Source organism: Artemia sp. Qi Xiang Cuo, chromosome 15, assembly GCF_049724085.1.
Source record: "Artemia sp. Qi Xiang Cuo chromosome 15, ASM4972408v1, whole genome shotgun sequence".
Taxonomy (NCBI): domain Eukaryota; kingdom Metazoa; phylum Arthropoda; class Branchiopoda; order Anostraca; family Artemiidae; genus Artemia; species Artemia sp. Qi Xiang Cuo.
In genome coordinates this window covers 37,103,755-37,121,018 of record NC_142808.1, presented here as the reverse complement: position 1 = coordinate 37,121,018, position 17,264 = coordinate 37,103,755, and the positions used below count along the sequence as shown (strand labels likewise).

General features: G+C 36.3%; 1 protein-coding gene across 2 annotated transcripts in view; it reads right to left on the bottom strand.

The window, feature by feature from the left end:
- The window catches only part of LOC148943626 (furin-like protease 1, isoforms 1/1-X/2), a 138,728-nt gene that overhangs the window by 106,681 nt on the left and 14,783 nt on the right, over positions 1-17,264 (bottom strand). The gene's annotated exons all lie outside the window — the stretch shown is intronic.

The following is a 17,264-nucleotide window of genomic DNA, read 5'->3' as shown; positions in this document are numbered from 1 at the left end:
TCTCTGTGTATTTAATCTAGTCCCCTGGTGATTTTGCAAAACTTTATTACCCCTCGAACACGAATTCGTCGAAAGAAAGAAGAGCCATCAACAAATAATAAAGAAGAAATTGATGATGCAGAACAAGTAGTGGGTGAAATAGAGGTGAAAAAGAGTAAAGTGGAACGAAAAAGAGGAGAGAAAATTAAGAAAATGTTGGATGAGCCAGTTAAAGACGGAGAGAAAAGTGTTGCTGGTGTGGTAAGAAGAAGAGCAAAGAAGGCTATCGAAGATGAAACTGTAAGTACATAAGCATATAATAGCAGCTCTCATATCTTGCTAAAGTTTGACCTTTTCTCTAATTCTTCAAGATATGAAATATACAAATATATGGTGAAAATAGGATACTTTAATTTTGAAATTATGGAAACTACAACAAAGAATTATGGCAGGGGGGCCACACAGGACGCATTATATTAAATACCTAACCCAACGAAAATGCCATCTCTATATATTAAATATTTAATAAAAATATACCTACAACGTAGATTTCAACTGAGCCTAAGCCAATTTTCTTCAAATACTGACAGGTACAAACTGGTTATTGTCTGATCTGTAGATCCAAATTATCGAGGGTGTGCCTTATAATACGCAAGTACCAGAAGTATTTCTGCTACTGACATGTTTTTAAAAAGCTTAAAAGCTAATCTTTAAAACAGAGCCAAATTTGTATTATGTTTCGTTTTTACCACATATTGCGATAGTTGTAATTGCAGTACAATTTTTCAACAGAGCTACAAAAACCGGCTGCATTTGCGGAAATTTACTGCTTGTGCAGCAAATTCACCCGTGAAATCAAGGTAGAATGTTTCAACTTTTATGACATCCAGGCTTTGAACTGGCAAATTTGTGTCTTGGAAAGGCATGCCGTATCGAATGCAAATGATGAACTTCAAAAATAAATTTCCACCCATGCACTAGCTGGTAAAATATAGCTTTTAGCCGGTCAATGAAGTGCAAAAAAACTGATTTCAACTAAAAAAAAATACTCGTGGATTCCACATAGAATAAGATTATATGTCAACAGAACAACAATATTAAATCATTTCATAGATTGTCGCAAGAGGAAAGTTACAATACCCAGGCCATATGATAGTCACATTTCTGGATAAAATCAAAATTACGAACGGTTACAGCACCCATTGTGAATCCCGTTCAAAATCTGTCAAGTTGAACAAAGTTCAATTTTCAAGCGTAAAATTTATTATTAGCCAATCAAAGAAAAAATTTAAAGCAAATTTTTTGAAAATAAAGAATATTGAAGCTTGGAACAACAGTTTCCTTGTCTGTAAGATGAATTTGGCAAAATGACGCAAAGATACATCATTAGTAGGCTGATGTCAGGATCAAAATAGTGTTAACACAAGTTAAAAAAAAAACAAGCTACTTTAACTCTCCACTTCTATAGTAGAAGTGAGGTATTCAAATCAAGGGAAGCCCAATATTATTCACAATCTTCACTTTTTTATTGACATGAATGACTATGGTGTGGCTCAGACATACGGCTCACAAGGTGTTTTTTAAGTATTTTCACGAATAAAAAGCTCTGTCAAAATAAACGAATTAGCATATTTTTTTATGGTTGCACCGACAACACATGCAACAGGGATGAAAATATTTTACCTCCCTAAAAACTTAATAAAACTTTAAAACACACAAAAGAAAAATCTTAGACACTATCCAACGTTCATCCTCCATTCAACCAGTTCAAAGATTATGTTTTGGCCCCCTGCCAAAATCACAAATATTAAAAAAAATACTGTTTGCCATTAATAGGAAAATGCAAGAGTTTTCCCAGTATATAACAAAGAAAAAGATTTCCAGGAGCAACGAATAATATCATGTACACTTAACAATACAAAACGAATTTCACAGAACATCAGGATTCAGGAATACTTGTTCCTAAAACTGAATGTAGGAGTATGATGGAACATACCTAAACAACAATATGCTTCTTCCCAACTATGGTGAATACTGACGTCTTTCCTAAGAAATTAGAGTATATAAGCAAAGTGTAACAGCGCGGAAAGAGAAACTTCCTTTCTTTCTATTCTTCGGAGAACTTGTTAATAGCACATTAGTTTCAAACTGGGATAACCTTCTCTTACGTTGAATTGTTCAGTTCAAGAGTACGATGCACCTATCCTATTCCAGAAAATTCAATTAGGTGAAGATTTTAAGCGAATTCGAATTCGGAATACCACAGAGCCATTTAATTAACTCCTAATAAAAAAAACGAGACGTTCCAGTGAAAATTCAGCAAGTTGAACCATTCTTTGCTAAATTATAGAATAACTGAGAGAATTCTGATGCCAACAAGGTGTCTTAAACAATTCGTTAGATAAAAAGTAAATTCTAGCTATACTACAAAATCAGTGAAAAGGTAACCTGCTTGGATCCAGAATACCATCACAGCAACCTTAAAATTCTGTCTTGCTCAACTCCTATGAAAGCTCATTTTCAACAACATCAAACCACCCCAGTCTGGCGATGCATCTTGCTTTTCTTTTTTCGCCCTGTCAGGTTAGTAAGTAAACTTATTCTGGATATACAGTCTTTTGCATCCTAAGGACATAGCTGTGCCATCATCACTAAACCTTATTCTTAAAAAAGGTGAGATCCAAAAGTGTTTTGCTGTCGATGGGATACTCTTCTGAGAAAGTGACACCATGAGAGCTGTGCTTCTCAACCAGATGCTACCCAATACAGGAGCCATAGGATGACTGCCTCACCGCTCACAGCTAACTAAGTAAAACAAGTAGCGTCAGTTTATACAGAAATATATTGAAGGTGGGATGAGCCAAGCTAGGCTGTGCAGATTGCAACCCCTCTGTCACATGTTCATATGTACTAACCTAGCCTATACCCCTTTCCTTGACTGTCAATATTGTCTGTATCCTAACCAGTGATGCCCATCATGGGAGGAAGCATTTACCACCCCCACCCCCCCCATTCCCTATATTTTCTGCCTCCCGCCATGATTTCTAAAAATGCCTTATTGGTATTTTTATTGAATAAATCTAAGAAAATAAAAAACTGCTCCCCCCCCTAGATTATGGAAAATACATTCCTCCCCTCAAAATTTTCATAAATTAGCGTCACTAATCCTAACCTCTGAAAAAAAGGGGAATTTTGAAGCAAAGGGGGCATCACGCGGAATGGCAACACGCAAAATTATTCACTTGCACTTGAGCTTTTCTTTATTTCCTGACACCCAATCCATGTTGTTAATTTTCAAATGCAAAATGAATAAAAGCAAATGCTTTTTATTTCCAAAATGTCAAAATATACTGGCCAATGCTAAGTTACTTTGCTTCAAGACAAAACACCTATTATCTGCTTCTTATGTAATTGATGGTAAAAACGAATTGGCTATATGTATAGTACCAGTGGCACCAATTCACGAAAATCATAGGCAGCGCGCTAGCGCTGCCTAAGTTAAGAACGATGTTGGCACAATATGTTTTTTTTGTTTTCTCCACTTCGTATCGAAGGAGTTGTCGTAGAAACTTCGAAAAGGGCTCATTCGATTGGAAATTGGAGTGGCTAGTGCCCCTTTCAATAGTCGGAAGTGATTGGAGGGCAACTAGCGCCCCCCCCCCACGCCCATCATTCCCCCATAAAAAGCCCATCTCAAATTTTATAGGGCCATTCTATTCGGTGTACTTGAATTTTAAATGGAAAGTATGTTTTTGAGGAGGAAATTCTCCCACAACCCTCGAGGCAAGGGTTTTAAGTTACGCCCAGGGGGCATTTACTAATGATGTTGGCACACTGTACTATTTATTAATTTTTTTTTTCTTTAGAGCAGGGCACTTCATAAGGAAGGGGTCGTCGTAGAAACTTCAAAAGGGGCTCATTTGCCAACTCACGAAAATCATAGGAAGCGCGCTAGCCCTGCCTGAGTAAAGAACGATGTGGGGACAATGAGTTTTTTTTCCACCCGGGCACTTTGCATCGAAGGAGTTGTCGTAGAAACTTCGAAAAGGGCTCATTCGATTGGAAATTGAGAGTTCTAGCGCCCTTTTAGACAAGGGTTTGAAGTTATGCCCTGGGGACATATAAGGTTTTTAAAGAAGGCATTGTCGTAGAAACTTCAAAAAAAGCTCATTCGATTTGAAATTCAAAAGGCTAGTAAAGAACGATGTGGGCACAATGTTGTTTTTTTTTTCATACCCAGGCACATCGTATTGAAGGAGTTGTCGTAGAAACTTCGAAAAGGGCTCATTTCAATTGGAAATTGGAGTGGCTAGTGCCCTTTTTAATAGTCGAAAGTGATTGGAGGGCAACTAGCCCCTCCCCCCCCCCACACCCATCATTCCCCCAAACACATCCAATCAAAATTTTGATATAGCCATTTTGTTTAGCGTAGTTGATTTCCAGATAAAAAACATGTTTTTGAGGAGGACATTCCCCCACCACCCTCGGGGCAAGGGATTTAAGTTATGACCTGGGGCCATATAAGGTTGTATAGAAGGCGTTGTCGTAGAAACTTCAAAAAAAGCTCATTCGATTTGAAATTCAAAAGGCTAGTAAAGAACGATGTGGGCACAATGTTGTTTTTTTTTTTCATACCCAGGCACATCGTATTGAAGGAGTTGTCGTAGAAACTTCGAAAAGGGCCCATTTCAATTGGAAATTGGAGTGGCTAGTGCCCTTTTTAATAGTCGAAAGTGATTGGAGGGCAACTAGCCCCTCCCCCCCCCCACATCCATCAATCCCCCAAACACATCCAATTAAAATTTTGATATAGCCATTTTGTTTAGCGTAGTTGGTTTCCAGATAGAAAATATGTTTTTGAGGAGGACATTCCCCCACAACCCTTGGGGCAAGGGTTTTAAGTTATGACCTGGGGCCATATAAGGTTGTATAGAAGGCGTTGTCGTAGAAACTTCAAAAAAGGCTCATTCGATTAGAAATTCAAAAGGCTAGTGCCCTTTTTAATAGTCGAAAGTGATTGGAGGGCAACTAGTCCCCCCCCCCCCACGCCCATCATTCCCCCAAACACATTTGTTTTTTTTTTAGATAGTCATTTTGTTCAGCGTAGTTGATTTCCAGATTGAAAATATTTTTTTTGAGGAGGACACTCCCCCACAACCCTCGGGGCAAGGGTTTTAAGTTTTAAGTTTCTTATACGCCCCTGAGGGCGTATAAGAACGATGTAGGAACAATGTATCATTTATTATTTTTTTTTTCTTTAGAGCAGGGCACTTTGTATCGAAGAAGCTATGATAGAAACTTCGAAAAGGGCTTATTCAATTGGAAATTGGAGTGGTTTGTGCCCTTTTTAATAGTCGAAAGTAATTGGAAGGCAACTAACATCCCTTCCACGCCCATCATTTCCCACAACACATCCCATCAAAAATTTGAGATAGCCATTTTGTTCAGCGTAGTTGATTTCCAGATAGATATTATGTTTTTGAGGATGACACTCCCCCACAGCCTTCAGGGCAAGGGTTATAAGTTATGCCCTGGGGGCATATAAGGATTTTAGAGAAGGCGTTGTCGTGGAAACTTCAAAAAAGACTCATTCGATTGGAAATTCAAAGGGCTAGTGCCCTTTTTAATAGTCGAAAGTGATTGGAGGGCAAATATCCCCCCCCCGCCCCTCATTCCCCCAAAAACATACAATCAAAATTTTGAGATAGCCATTTTGTTCAGCGTATTTGATTTCCAGTAATAAATTATTTTTTTTAGGAGGACACTCCCCCACAGCCTTCAGGGCAAGGAATGTAAGTTATGCCCTGGGGGCATATAAGGTTTTTGTAGAAGGCGCCCTCGTAGAAACTTCAAAAAAGGCTCATTCGATTGGAAATTCAAAGGGCTAGTGCCCTTTTTAATAGTCGAAAGTTATTGGAGGGCAACTGACCCCCATCTCACGCCCACCTTTTCCCTATGCCCCTATGCCTTCCCAAGGCCAGAACATAATTTGCACTTTACTAAAAAAAAATACAAATGAATGTGCATTGTCAGTTTAATATACATATACTGATATTTAGTAATCAAAATGTTAATATTATTTGATTTATTAAAGTTATAAAAGTAAAAACATTTATAATTTTTTCAGTAAAGTGCAAATTATGTTCTGGCCTTGGGAAGGCATAGGGGTTTTGAGACCAACTTACGTTAACGTCTGCTCGTTTTTAGTTTGAACTCGGTTATTTATTGTAATTTCTGTTTGTTTTGGGTTTCATTTATTTATCAATGGTGATTTGTGGTAGTTTCACGCTTGGTAGATTATTTGATTTTACTTTTGCTCATTTTTTGTTTAATGGAGTTCTTTACTTTTCTTTGAAAAACTTATTTTGTGGAAAAAGTTATTTTAATTAATGTAGGAAAAAGGCGAGGCGTATTTTTCAAAATAAAAGAAAAAAAAATTAGATTAAAATACCAAAAAAAGGTTATTTTTCGACATCTAGGAGGGCAAATGCTCCCCTCGCTCCATTGGTTCTACTGTTTATCACCAATTTATTGCCATAAAGCACATTATAAATCTTTTCTCTTTTATAACACACCAAAGATATAAAACTTTGAGAAGAATTCCAGGAATGAATATCATATATTTGAAACAATAAGTATACTTTCGTTAGTCCTTTTCAGAAGCCTAATCTTGGTTATTTGTTGTTTTCTTTCTTTCTTTCTTTTTTCGCTGTTTTTGTTGATATTTTGACAAAAGAAAACTACACTGTTCAAAACACACATCGTTTTTAATGGAATGCAAATATCATTGAAGCTGTTTAGAAATTTTTAGAGGGAGGGAAGGGGACTGGTAGCACTACCCTGATTTGTAAACCTTGATTAACCTTGAGACGCCACTTTTTTTGTTGTGTTTTTGTTGGAGCTGTGACAAATAAAAAAGTTGTGACAATGTGTGTGTGGAGCTGTGACAATGTGACAAAAAAGTTGGAGCCACTCCTTAAAATAAAAATTGTTTCCAGTAAAGCACGAATGACTCTCTGGCCTTTATAGGGCTTAGGGGTTGTTAGCCCAATTCCAGTTTGTGGTGTTTTTGTTCCTTTTAAGTTTGACTTGATTATTCGTTGTAACTGCTATTCATCTCCCATTTCATTTACTTATTGATGGGCATTTCTATTTACTTTAAGTTTGAATTATTACAAAAATTTATTTCTGTTTGTTATTAGTTTCATATAACTGTCTACTTTTCTTTGAAGAGATTCTTTTTGGAAAGTTTTTTTTAATTAAATAATAATGAAAATTGAGAACAGTGGGTTAATACAATATATTTATTTGTTAGTGTCATGAGGTTTTAGAAAGGATCGAGGTAAAACCAGAATCGAAATGAACATTCCCATATCAGTAAAATTATACAAATGAAACTACAGAAAAATGGATATATAGATTATATATATATATATATATATATATATATATATATATATATATATATATATATATATATATATATATATATATATATATATATATATATATATATATATATATATATATATATATATATATATATATATATATATATATATATATATATATATATATATATATATATATATATATATATATATATATATATATATATAGATGTGACAATTACTGCAGATTTTCTCCTATAGTTGACTTATTATGATTACATTTGGCTCATCAACCAAACAGTTCGTAGTAACAAATTATAATTAAGGAGGAACTTGGCCCAATAATAACCAACTCTAAAAACAGATTTTTGATAACAATAGATACATCGAAAGTGCTGGCTTTTTACTCTGGTTCCAAATATATAAAAATTATTAAGTTTAATGTCAGCAATGAAAAGTTACGAGCCTGAGAAAATTCGCCTGATTTTCGAAAAGGGGGAAACCCCAAAAAGTTAAGCAATCTCAATGAAAAGCATATCAGATTTCAAGCTCCTAGCTACAAAAATATGGAATTGCGTATTTTTTGTCAGAAGAAAGATGACACATGTGTTTATTTTTTTTATTCTTTTTTTTTTTGCCTGGGGTGATTGCATCAAACCAATGGTGTTGAAAGATTGGGAGAGGGTTAATTTGAGCAGAAATCAAAAGTCCTATTCCTCCTTTTAAGTGACCAAGAATATTGGAGGGGACAACTAGCCCCCTCCCATGCCCCTTTTTTCTGCAAAGACATCCATTAAAAATTTTGAGATTGTCATTTGATTCACCCTAGTTGAAAGATCCCAAAATTATGCATTTTGGGTAACATGATCCCCATAGTCCCTGAGGAAATAGCTGTAAGTTGTGCAATTTGCCCATTGTCGGGAAAAACATGGATAATTTTTGGGTAGGAATTTTCTGCAGGGCAGGAGAGGGAGAGATTTCTCACAGGAAGAATTTTATATGTGAACACATAACGTAATTTCTCAGTGCAAAATATTTGCTAATTGACTGTTTTGGCTCCTTGCTCAAACTCCAAGTGGATCCATGAGGATCCAGAATTTTGGATGGGGAGAAGGGGTAAATCTAAATCAAAAGACACTATATGCATGCAGGCTACCAAAATACCATATTTACAATATCTTAGGAACAGAAATTAATGACTTAGAGGGCCTAGTTGAAATTTAGAGGGCAAACAATGTTAATCACTCAAAGTTTCTAAATATGTCTCAATACCAGATTCAGTTCTACTAAGAGTCAAAGCATTGTACATGTAATGCAATAGCAACAAATCAAGTATTGTTTTGACAACAATATACAGCTTACTATACATATACCTGTAAACACATAATATAGATTGGTCTAAAACATGGGAAAGTGTACTATGTAACAATTGAGGATGAATCCCCTAATGAAAGGAAAATTCTCTTTGAATGAATTAAATGAAAATGGTGTGTCACCCATCATGACCTGTCATAATCAAAACATCATCATTATGTTCCACCAATACTTGAACATTTGTATTTTATATCTAATGAACATGCTCATGACTAACAGTTTTTCAACCAAACTAATTATCCAGTGTTGAAATAGCCTGAAGATTATTTCATACTTTACTAGAAGATCTAGCAGATTATACATTACTGGCAAGACAGTCATACTTTTGAAAAAACAATATTTACACATATATCTCCTTCTCTTTGGGTATGAGTCAGAAGAGCACAGCATTAGTCATACTTTTGAAAAAACAATATTTACACATATATCTCCTTCTCTTTGGGTATGAGTCAGAAGAGCACAGCATTAAACAGGGAATTTAAGAGAGCTAGATATCATCTGATCAAGAAAATCCAAATGGTGTTGTTAACAGCAACTCCTACATACTAAATATATTCCACAATGCTCATAGATTCCACATGAATATTTCAGGTTTAGTTTCAAAATACATACGATACCAACTGTAAAGCCAAGACCAAGTTTAAAGTCACTTAGTGCTGCATCCAGCAATAAAGAAAATTCTTTTGTTAAAATGGTGACAGCCTGGGAAAATTCACTAATGTAATACTCAACATGTTGAGACGCATCAGGTAAGACATGTTCATATGACTCACATAAAGCTTCTCACTTTCAAAGAAATTTATACATAATTTGGGGAAACTTTATTTGCCTTCTCACTCTTAATTACTTATGTCTTATTCTTGGCAAGTGTCCTTAAACAGAGGCAGTTACAACTTGTGACGGTTGGATCCAAGTACCCTTCATGGGGGCAAAAATAGCCCAAGGGCAAGTACACATGGCAAAGTTCTAGATTAAGGAATTTTTGTTACCTTGGAATATAGTTGAGCTAGATTGATGGATCTTTCAGGAATGAATCCAGGGCCTAAGATATCAACTAGGAAGTTGTTTTCAAGCTACTATCTCAGTCTCTTTGTTATTTCTATAGCTTAAAAGACTGCATAGAAGACATGTCTACCTGTCCAAATTTTGAAAAAAAACGTTTTACCTTGATTTTGGATTTTAATCTATTTTTTGGTTCTATGTATCCAAAAAACAATTCCTATGATCTCAGAAGTATATAGGCCATATTAAGGTTTTTCTTCCAGCTGTAAAAAACAATTTATTTTATAAGGTATTGATTTATAATACTTTATATTTCAGGATTAAGCAAAGGTGTGAGGCTAGAAGTACTATTTTGTCCCTGATGTGAGCTGTGAAACTATTTATGGATATTTCACTATTTATAGCACTAATACTTACAAAGCTAACCACAGGTCAAATGTCCTTTGGAGGGGGAAGGGATGGATTTTGATATTTGTAAAACCCTTATAGGGCATCATTAAGCTCTTGGTCCATTCCTGAAAGTTTTGTTCACCTAACTCAACTGCTGTCCAAGATAATAAAAAGCATCACGTCTAATATTTACGAATACCTTTACTGATTCAGAGAGTTTGTCTTATTTCACATCAATACTGGGTTCATCATAGGCAGTGCAATCGCGCTGCCTAGGTAAAACACGATGTTGGCACAATGTATTGTTTTTTTTGTTTTTTTTCTTCTTTCGTACAAGGGCACTTCGTATTGAAGGAGTTGACGTAGAAACTTCGAAAAGGGCTCATTCAATTGGAAATTGGAGTGGCTAGTGCCCTTTTCAACAGTCGAAAGTGGTAGGAGGGCAACTAGCCCCCCCCACGACCATCATTCCCCCCAAACACATCCAATCAAAATTTTGAGATAGCCTTTGTTCAGCGTAGATGATTTCCAGATAGAAAATATGTTTTTGAGGAGGACACTCCCCCAAAACCCTCAGGGCAAGGGTTTTAAGTTAAGCCCTGGGGCATATAAGAACGATGTTGGCACAATGTATTATTTTTTTTCTTTTAGAGCAGGGCACTTCGTATCGAAGAAGTTGTCATACGAACTTCAAAAACGGCTCATTCAATTGAAAATTGGAGTGGTTTGTGCCCTTTTTAATAGTCGAAAGTGATTGGAAGGCAACTAACACCCCTTCCACGCCCACCATTTACCGAAACATATCCAAACAAAATTTCGGGATATCTAATTTGTTCTGCATAGTTGATTTCCAAATAGAAATTATTTTTTTGAGGACGACACGTCCCAACAGCCTTCAGATAAAGGGTTTTAAGTTATGTCCTGGGGGCATATAAGGTTTTTATAGAAGGTGTTGTCGTAGAAACTTCAAGAGAGGCTCATTCGATTGGAAATTCAAAAGGCTAGTGCCCTTTTTAATAGTCGAAAGTGATTGGAGGGCAACTAACCCCCCTCTCACGCTCACCTTTTCCCCAAAAACATCCAATCAAAATTTTGAGATAACCATTTTATTCAATGTAGTTTTAAGTTCTGGAAATTAGGTCTTTGAGGATGACAACCCCCCCACAGCCCTCAGGGCAAGGGTTGTAATTTATGCCTGGGGGCATATAAAGAACGATGTGGGACCAATGTAGGCCTATTATTTGTTTGTTTTTTTTAATTTTTTTTTTGTGGTCTTAGACCAGGGCACATTGTATCGAACGAGTTGTCATAGAAACTTCAAAAAGGACTCATTCGATTGGAAATTTGAGTGGCTAGTCGAAAGTGAATGGAGGGCAACTGCCCCCCCCCACGCCCATCCTTCCCCCATACACATCCAATCAAAATTTTCAGAAAGCCATTTTGTTCAGCGTAGTTGATTTTCAGATAGAAAATATGTTTTTGAGGAGGACAATCCCCCAAAACCCTAAGGGCAAGGGTTTTAAGTTATGCCCTGGGGGCATATAAGAACAATGTTGGCAGATTGTATTATTTATTATTTTTTCCTTTAGAGCAGGGTACTTCCTATCAAAGAAGTTGTCATAGAAACTTGGAAAAGGGCTCATTCAATTGGAAATTGGAGTGGCTTGTGCCTTTTTTAATAGTCAAAAGTGTTTGGAAGGCAACTAACACCCCTTCCATGCCCACCATTTCCCGAAACACATCCAATCAAAATTTTGTGATATTCATTTTGTTAAGCATAGTTGATTTCAAGATAGAAATTATGATTTTGAGGAGGACACTCCCCCACAGCCCCCTAGGCAAGGGTTGTAAGTTATGCCCTGGGGGCATAAAAGATTTTTATAGAAGGTGTTATTGAAGAAACTTCAAAAAGGCTCATTCGATTGGAAATTCAAAGAGCTAGTGCCCTTTTTAATAGTCGAAAGTGATTGGAGGGCAACTAACCCCCCTCTTACACCCACCTTTTCCCCAAACACATCCAATCAAAATTTTGCCATTGCCATTTTATTCAACGTAGTTTTAAGCTCTGGAAATTAGGTCTTTCAGGATGACAACCCCCCCCCAACAGCCCTCCGGGCAAGGGTTGTAAATTATACCCTGGGGGCATATAAGGTTTTTAAAGAACGCGTTGTCATAGAAACTTCAAAAAGGGCTCATTCGATTGGAAATTGAAATGACTAGTGCCCTTTTTAATAGTCAAAAGTGATTGGAAGGCAACTAACACCCCTTCCACACCCAACATTTCCCCAAACACATCCAATAAAAATATTGCGATAGCCATTTTTTTCCACGCAGTTTGAAGTTCAGGAAATTATACCGTCGAGCAGGACACTCCCCCCACAGTATTCAGGGCAAGGGTTATAAGTTATGCCCTGGGGACTTGTAAGGTTTTTATGGGAATCTTTGTCGTAGAAACTGGAAAAAGGGCTCATTCGATTGGAAATTCAAAGGGCTAGTACTCTGTTTAATAGTCGAAAGTAATTTTAGGGCAACTAACCCCCCTCTAACGCCCACCTTTTCCCCAAACACATCCAATCAAAATTTTTAGATAGCCATTTTATTCAACGTAGTTGTAAGTTTTAGAAAATGGGTTTTTAAGGATGAAACCCCCCCCCCACAGCCCTCAGGGCAAGGATTGTAAGTTATGTCCTGGGGGCGTATAAGGTTTTTATTGAAAGCGTTGTCGTAAAAACTTCAAAAGGGTTCACTCCATTGGAAATTGAAAGGATAGTGCCTTTTTTAATAGTTGAAAGTAATTGGAGAGCAACTAACCCCCCTCTCACGCCCACCATTTTCCCAAACACATGCAATCAAAATTTTGAGATATCCATTTTGTTCAACATAGTTAAAAGTTTTGGAAATTAGGTCTTTTAGGATGATAGCCCCCTCCGAGCCCTCAGTGCAAGGGTTGTAAGTTATGCCCTGGGGGCATATAAGGTTTATATTGAAAGTTGTTGCAGAAATTTCAAAATGGGCTCATTTGATTGGAAATTGCCCTTTTTAACAGTTGAAAGTGAGCGGAGAGTAATTAATCCCCTTCTCATGCCCACCACTTCTTGAAGAACATTCAATCAAAGTTTATAGATAGCCATTTTGTTCAACGTAGTTGAAAGTTCTGCAAATTATGTATTTTAGGATAACAAACCCCCCAGAGCCCCCAAGGCAAAGGTTGTAAGTTATGCCCTGGGGGCATATAAGGTTTTTATAGATAGAGTTATTGTAAAACTTCAAAAGGGGCTCATTCAACTGGAAATTGAGAGGGCTAGTGCCCTTGTTAATAGTCGAAAGTGATTGGAGGGTAACTAACCCCTCTCTCACGGCCACCACTCCCCAAAACACATCCGATCAAAATTTTCAGACGGCCAGTTTGTTCAATGTACTAGAAAGTTCTGGAAATTAGGTCTTTTAGGATGACCCCCCCCAGCTCTTAGGGCAAGGGCTGTAATTTATGCCCTGGGGGCATATAAAGTTTTTTATTGAAAGCGTTGTCATAGAATAGAACTTCAAAAGAGCTCATTTGATTGGAAATTGAAAGGAGTAGCGCCTTTTTTGATAGTTGAAAGTGACTGGAGAACAACTAATGTCCCTCTCACACCCACCATTTCCCCAAACATATCCAATTAAAATTTTGAGATAGCCCATTTTGTTTAATGTAGTTGAAAATTCTGGAAATTAGGTCTTAGAGGATGACAAACACCCTAACAGCCCTTAGGGTAAGGGTTGTAATTTATGCCCTGGGGGCATATAAGGTGTTTATGGAAAGCGTTGTTGTAGAAACTCAAAAAGGGCTCATTCAATTGGAAATCGAAAGGCCTAATGGCCTTTTTAATAGTCTAAAGTGATTAGAAGGCTTGACATTTTTATAGTAAAGATTGATGTGGGTATAATGTATTATTTTTTTGTTGTTGTTTAGACCAGGGCATTTTGTATCAAATGGGTTGTTGTAGGAACTTCGAAAAGGGCTCATTTGATTGAAAACAGAAAAGGGCTGATGCCCTTTTTAATAGTCTAAAGTGATTGGAGGGCAACTAATCCCCCTCCCACGCCCACCCTCTCATTTGCCCATTATGTTTAAAAACTAAATGTTGCCTTAAGATTAAATCAAAATGCACTGTGTTAATGCTAATTCCCAATAAGGCATCTCAGCAGTATCCCAAGAATGACTGAGGGTATTATGTTCAAACTTTCGGGGCTACTTCTGCTCTTAAAATTTAACCAAGTGAAAATAGCGTAAGTGTATCCAAGCTATCAAAGAAAGTAAACAGATTTTTTTGTAAATGGTATCAAGTTTTCCATTTCAGATCATCTAGAGGAGGTATGAAACTAAACTAAACAGTACTATTTGTGTCCAGATTTTTAAAAGGGTGTATGCTGCTCAAATCAGCTGAAAATTTTTCTCCAGCATACAAATAGCAGGCCAAACTATGAAGTCTTAAAAAAACTAAAAAATTCAAAAGTATTATTTTCTTTTTCCCTGAAACGACTATGTCAATATAAAACGAATAGAAATTAATTAAAAAAAAAATTCCATAAAATAAGTTTTTCAACAAAAAATGATCAAAAATAAAATCAAATAATCTACCAAGCGTGAAACTACCACAAATCAGCATTGATAAAAAATGAAACCCAAAAACGAACAGAAATTACAATAAATAACCAAGTCAAACTCAAAACGAGCAGAAATTAACATGAGTAGGGCCCAAAACCCCTATACCTTCCCAAGGCCAGAACATAATTTGCACTTTACTGAAAAAATACAAATGAATGTGCATTGTCAGTTTAATTTACATACACTACTATTTAGTAATCAAAATGTTAATATTATTTGATTTATTAAAGTTATAAAAGTAAAAATATTTATATTTTTTCTTGCATGTAGTTTTCAGTAAAGCACCAATGACGCAGTAGGTTTTAGACTTTTACAGTGAGAGAAGGAAGTCGTACCCAAACTCTTGTTTGTGGTGATTTTTGTTCTTTTCAAGCTTGATTTGCATATTCAATTTAAGTTTCACTCGTTTTAAGATTTATTTATTGATTTAGATTAATATCTATTATATGTTTGTTTGTATTGATTGTTTATTTAATTTCTGTTTGTTTTAAGTTTCATTTATACTTTAATAAGAAATATTTTTTTTTGTTTTAAGTTTGATTTGCATATTCAATCTCAGCATTACTCCCTTTAAGATCTATTTATTCATTTATATTATTAGTTGTTGTGTGCTTTTTGCCATGCTTTTTTATTCAATTTACGTTCGTTTTAGGTTTCATTTGCTCTTTAATAGTAATTTCCGGTCTTTTTGAGTTTGAATTTTAAAAGGTATTTTTATTTGCTGAGCTTAATTTTAAAATGGACTTTAATTTTCTTTGAAAAACTTTTTTTTTTGGAAAGTTTTTTTAATTAATTTTTGTTCGTTTTTGATTGCAAAAAATTTCAAGTTTTTAAAAATTCCTCATTTCAAAATCAAACTTTAAAAAAAATCAAGTATTCATCAAGGTATCAAAACTGATATCAAAGTGAAAAAATGGGTTTGTGTCAACCTCGGAGTTTTTATTATCTCATTTTTGAACTATTTTTAACAAAATTGCTATCTCAAAATTTTTATCAGACGGGTTTGGGGAAAAAGGGCGTGGAGGGACTAGATTAAGCTTTGGTCTCTTTTGACTCTTTAAAAGTGAACTAGAACTTTCTGTTTTCAATCAAATGCGCCCTCTCTGAAGTTTATATGAGTATCCCTTCTATGAGAACCATATATATCCCCAGAGTAAAATTTACAACGCCTGTCCCTGGGCCCTGGGGGGGGGGGGGGGTGTCAACCCTGGAGTTTTAATATATGATGGTTGAAATGTTTTTAAAAAAATGGTCACCTGAAATTTTTATCGGATGGGTTTCTCCATCCAATACACCCAAAGGCGAGGAGGGCGGGAGGGGCTAGTTGCCCTCTGATCTTTTTTCACTCTGAGAAAATGAACTACAACTTTTAATTTCCATTCAAATGAACCCTCTCTGAAGTTTATACGAGCATACCTTCCATAAAAACCATATATGCCCCCAGAGCAATACTTACAACACCTGCCCTGGCCCTGGGGAGGGGGGGGGGTCGACACAGGAGTTCTTCTTATTTGATCTTTGAACAATTTTTAACGAAATCACCACACGTAAAGGAATTTTTGTTATATGATCTTTGAACTATTTTTAACAAAATGGTTACCTCAAATTTATTATCAGATGTATTTGGGGAAAAAGGGCTTGGGGGGCCAGTTGCCCTCTAATCACTTTTGACTCTTAAAAAGGGCACTATAACTCTCGATTTGCAATCGAATCAGCCTCCTTTGAAGTTTATACGACGACCCCTTCTATATGAAGTGTCTCTGGGAAAAACAATAAATGGAGTGTGGGGGGAGGCTAGAGGCCCTCCAATCACTTTTGACTCTTAAAAAGTGAATGACAACTTTCAATTTCCAATCAAATGAGCCCTCTAGGAAGTTTATACAGGAGCATCCCTTCCATAGCAACCATATATGCCTCCATGGCATAACTTACAACGCCTACCCCCATGCCCTGGGGGGCTGTGTCGACATCGGAGTTTTTTTGTTATCAGAACTTTGAACTTTTTTGTTAATAAAACGTCCATCTCAAAATTTTTATCTGATGCAATTAGGGGATGGAGTAGGGGGGGGAGGCTAGTTGCCCACCAATCTCTTTTGACTCTTAAAAAGGGAACAAGAACTTTCAATTTCAAATCATATGAGCCCTCTTTGAAGTTTATATGAGCCTCCCTTCCATAAGAATTTTATATCCCCCTAGAGCATCACTCATAACACCTGCCTCTGGGCCCTGGCAGGCTTTGTTGACACAGGAAATTTTCTTATCTGACCTTTGAACTATTTTTAATGCAATGGATATTATAAAAATTTTATTGGATGGGCTTGGGGAAAAAGTGTGTTTGGAGGGGAGGGGCTATTTGCCCTCGGATATCTTTTGACTTATAAAAATTGAACTAGAACTTTCAATTTCCAATCAAATGAGCCCCCTCTGAAGTTTATACAAGCATCCCTTTCATATGAACCATATATGCTCCCAGGACAACA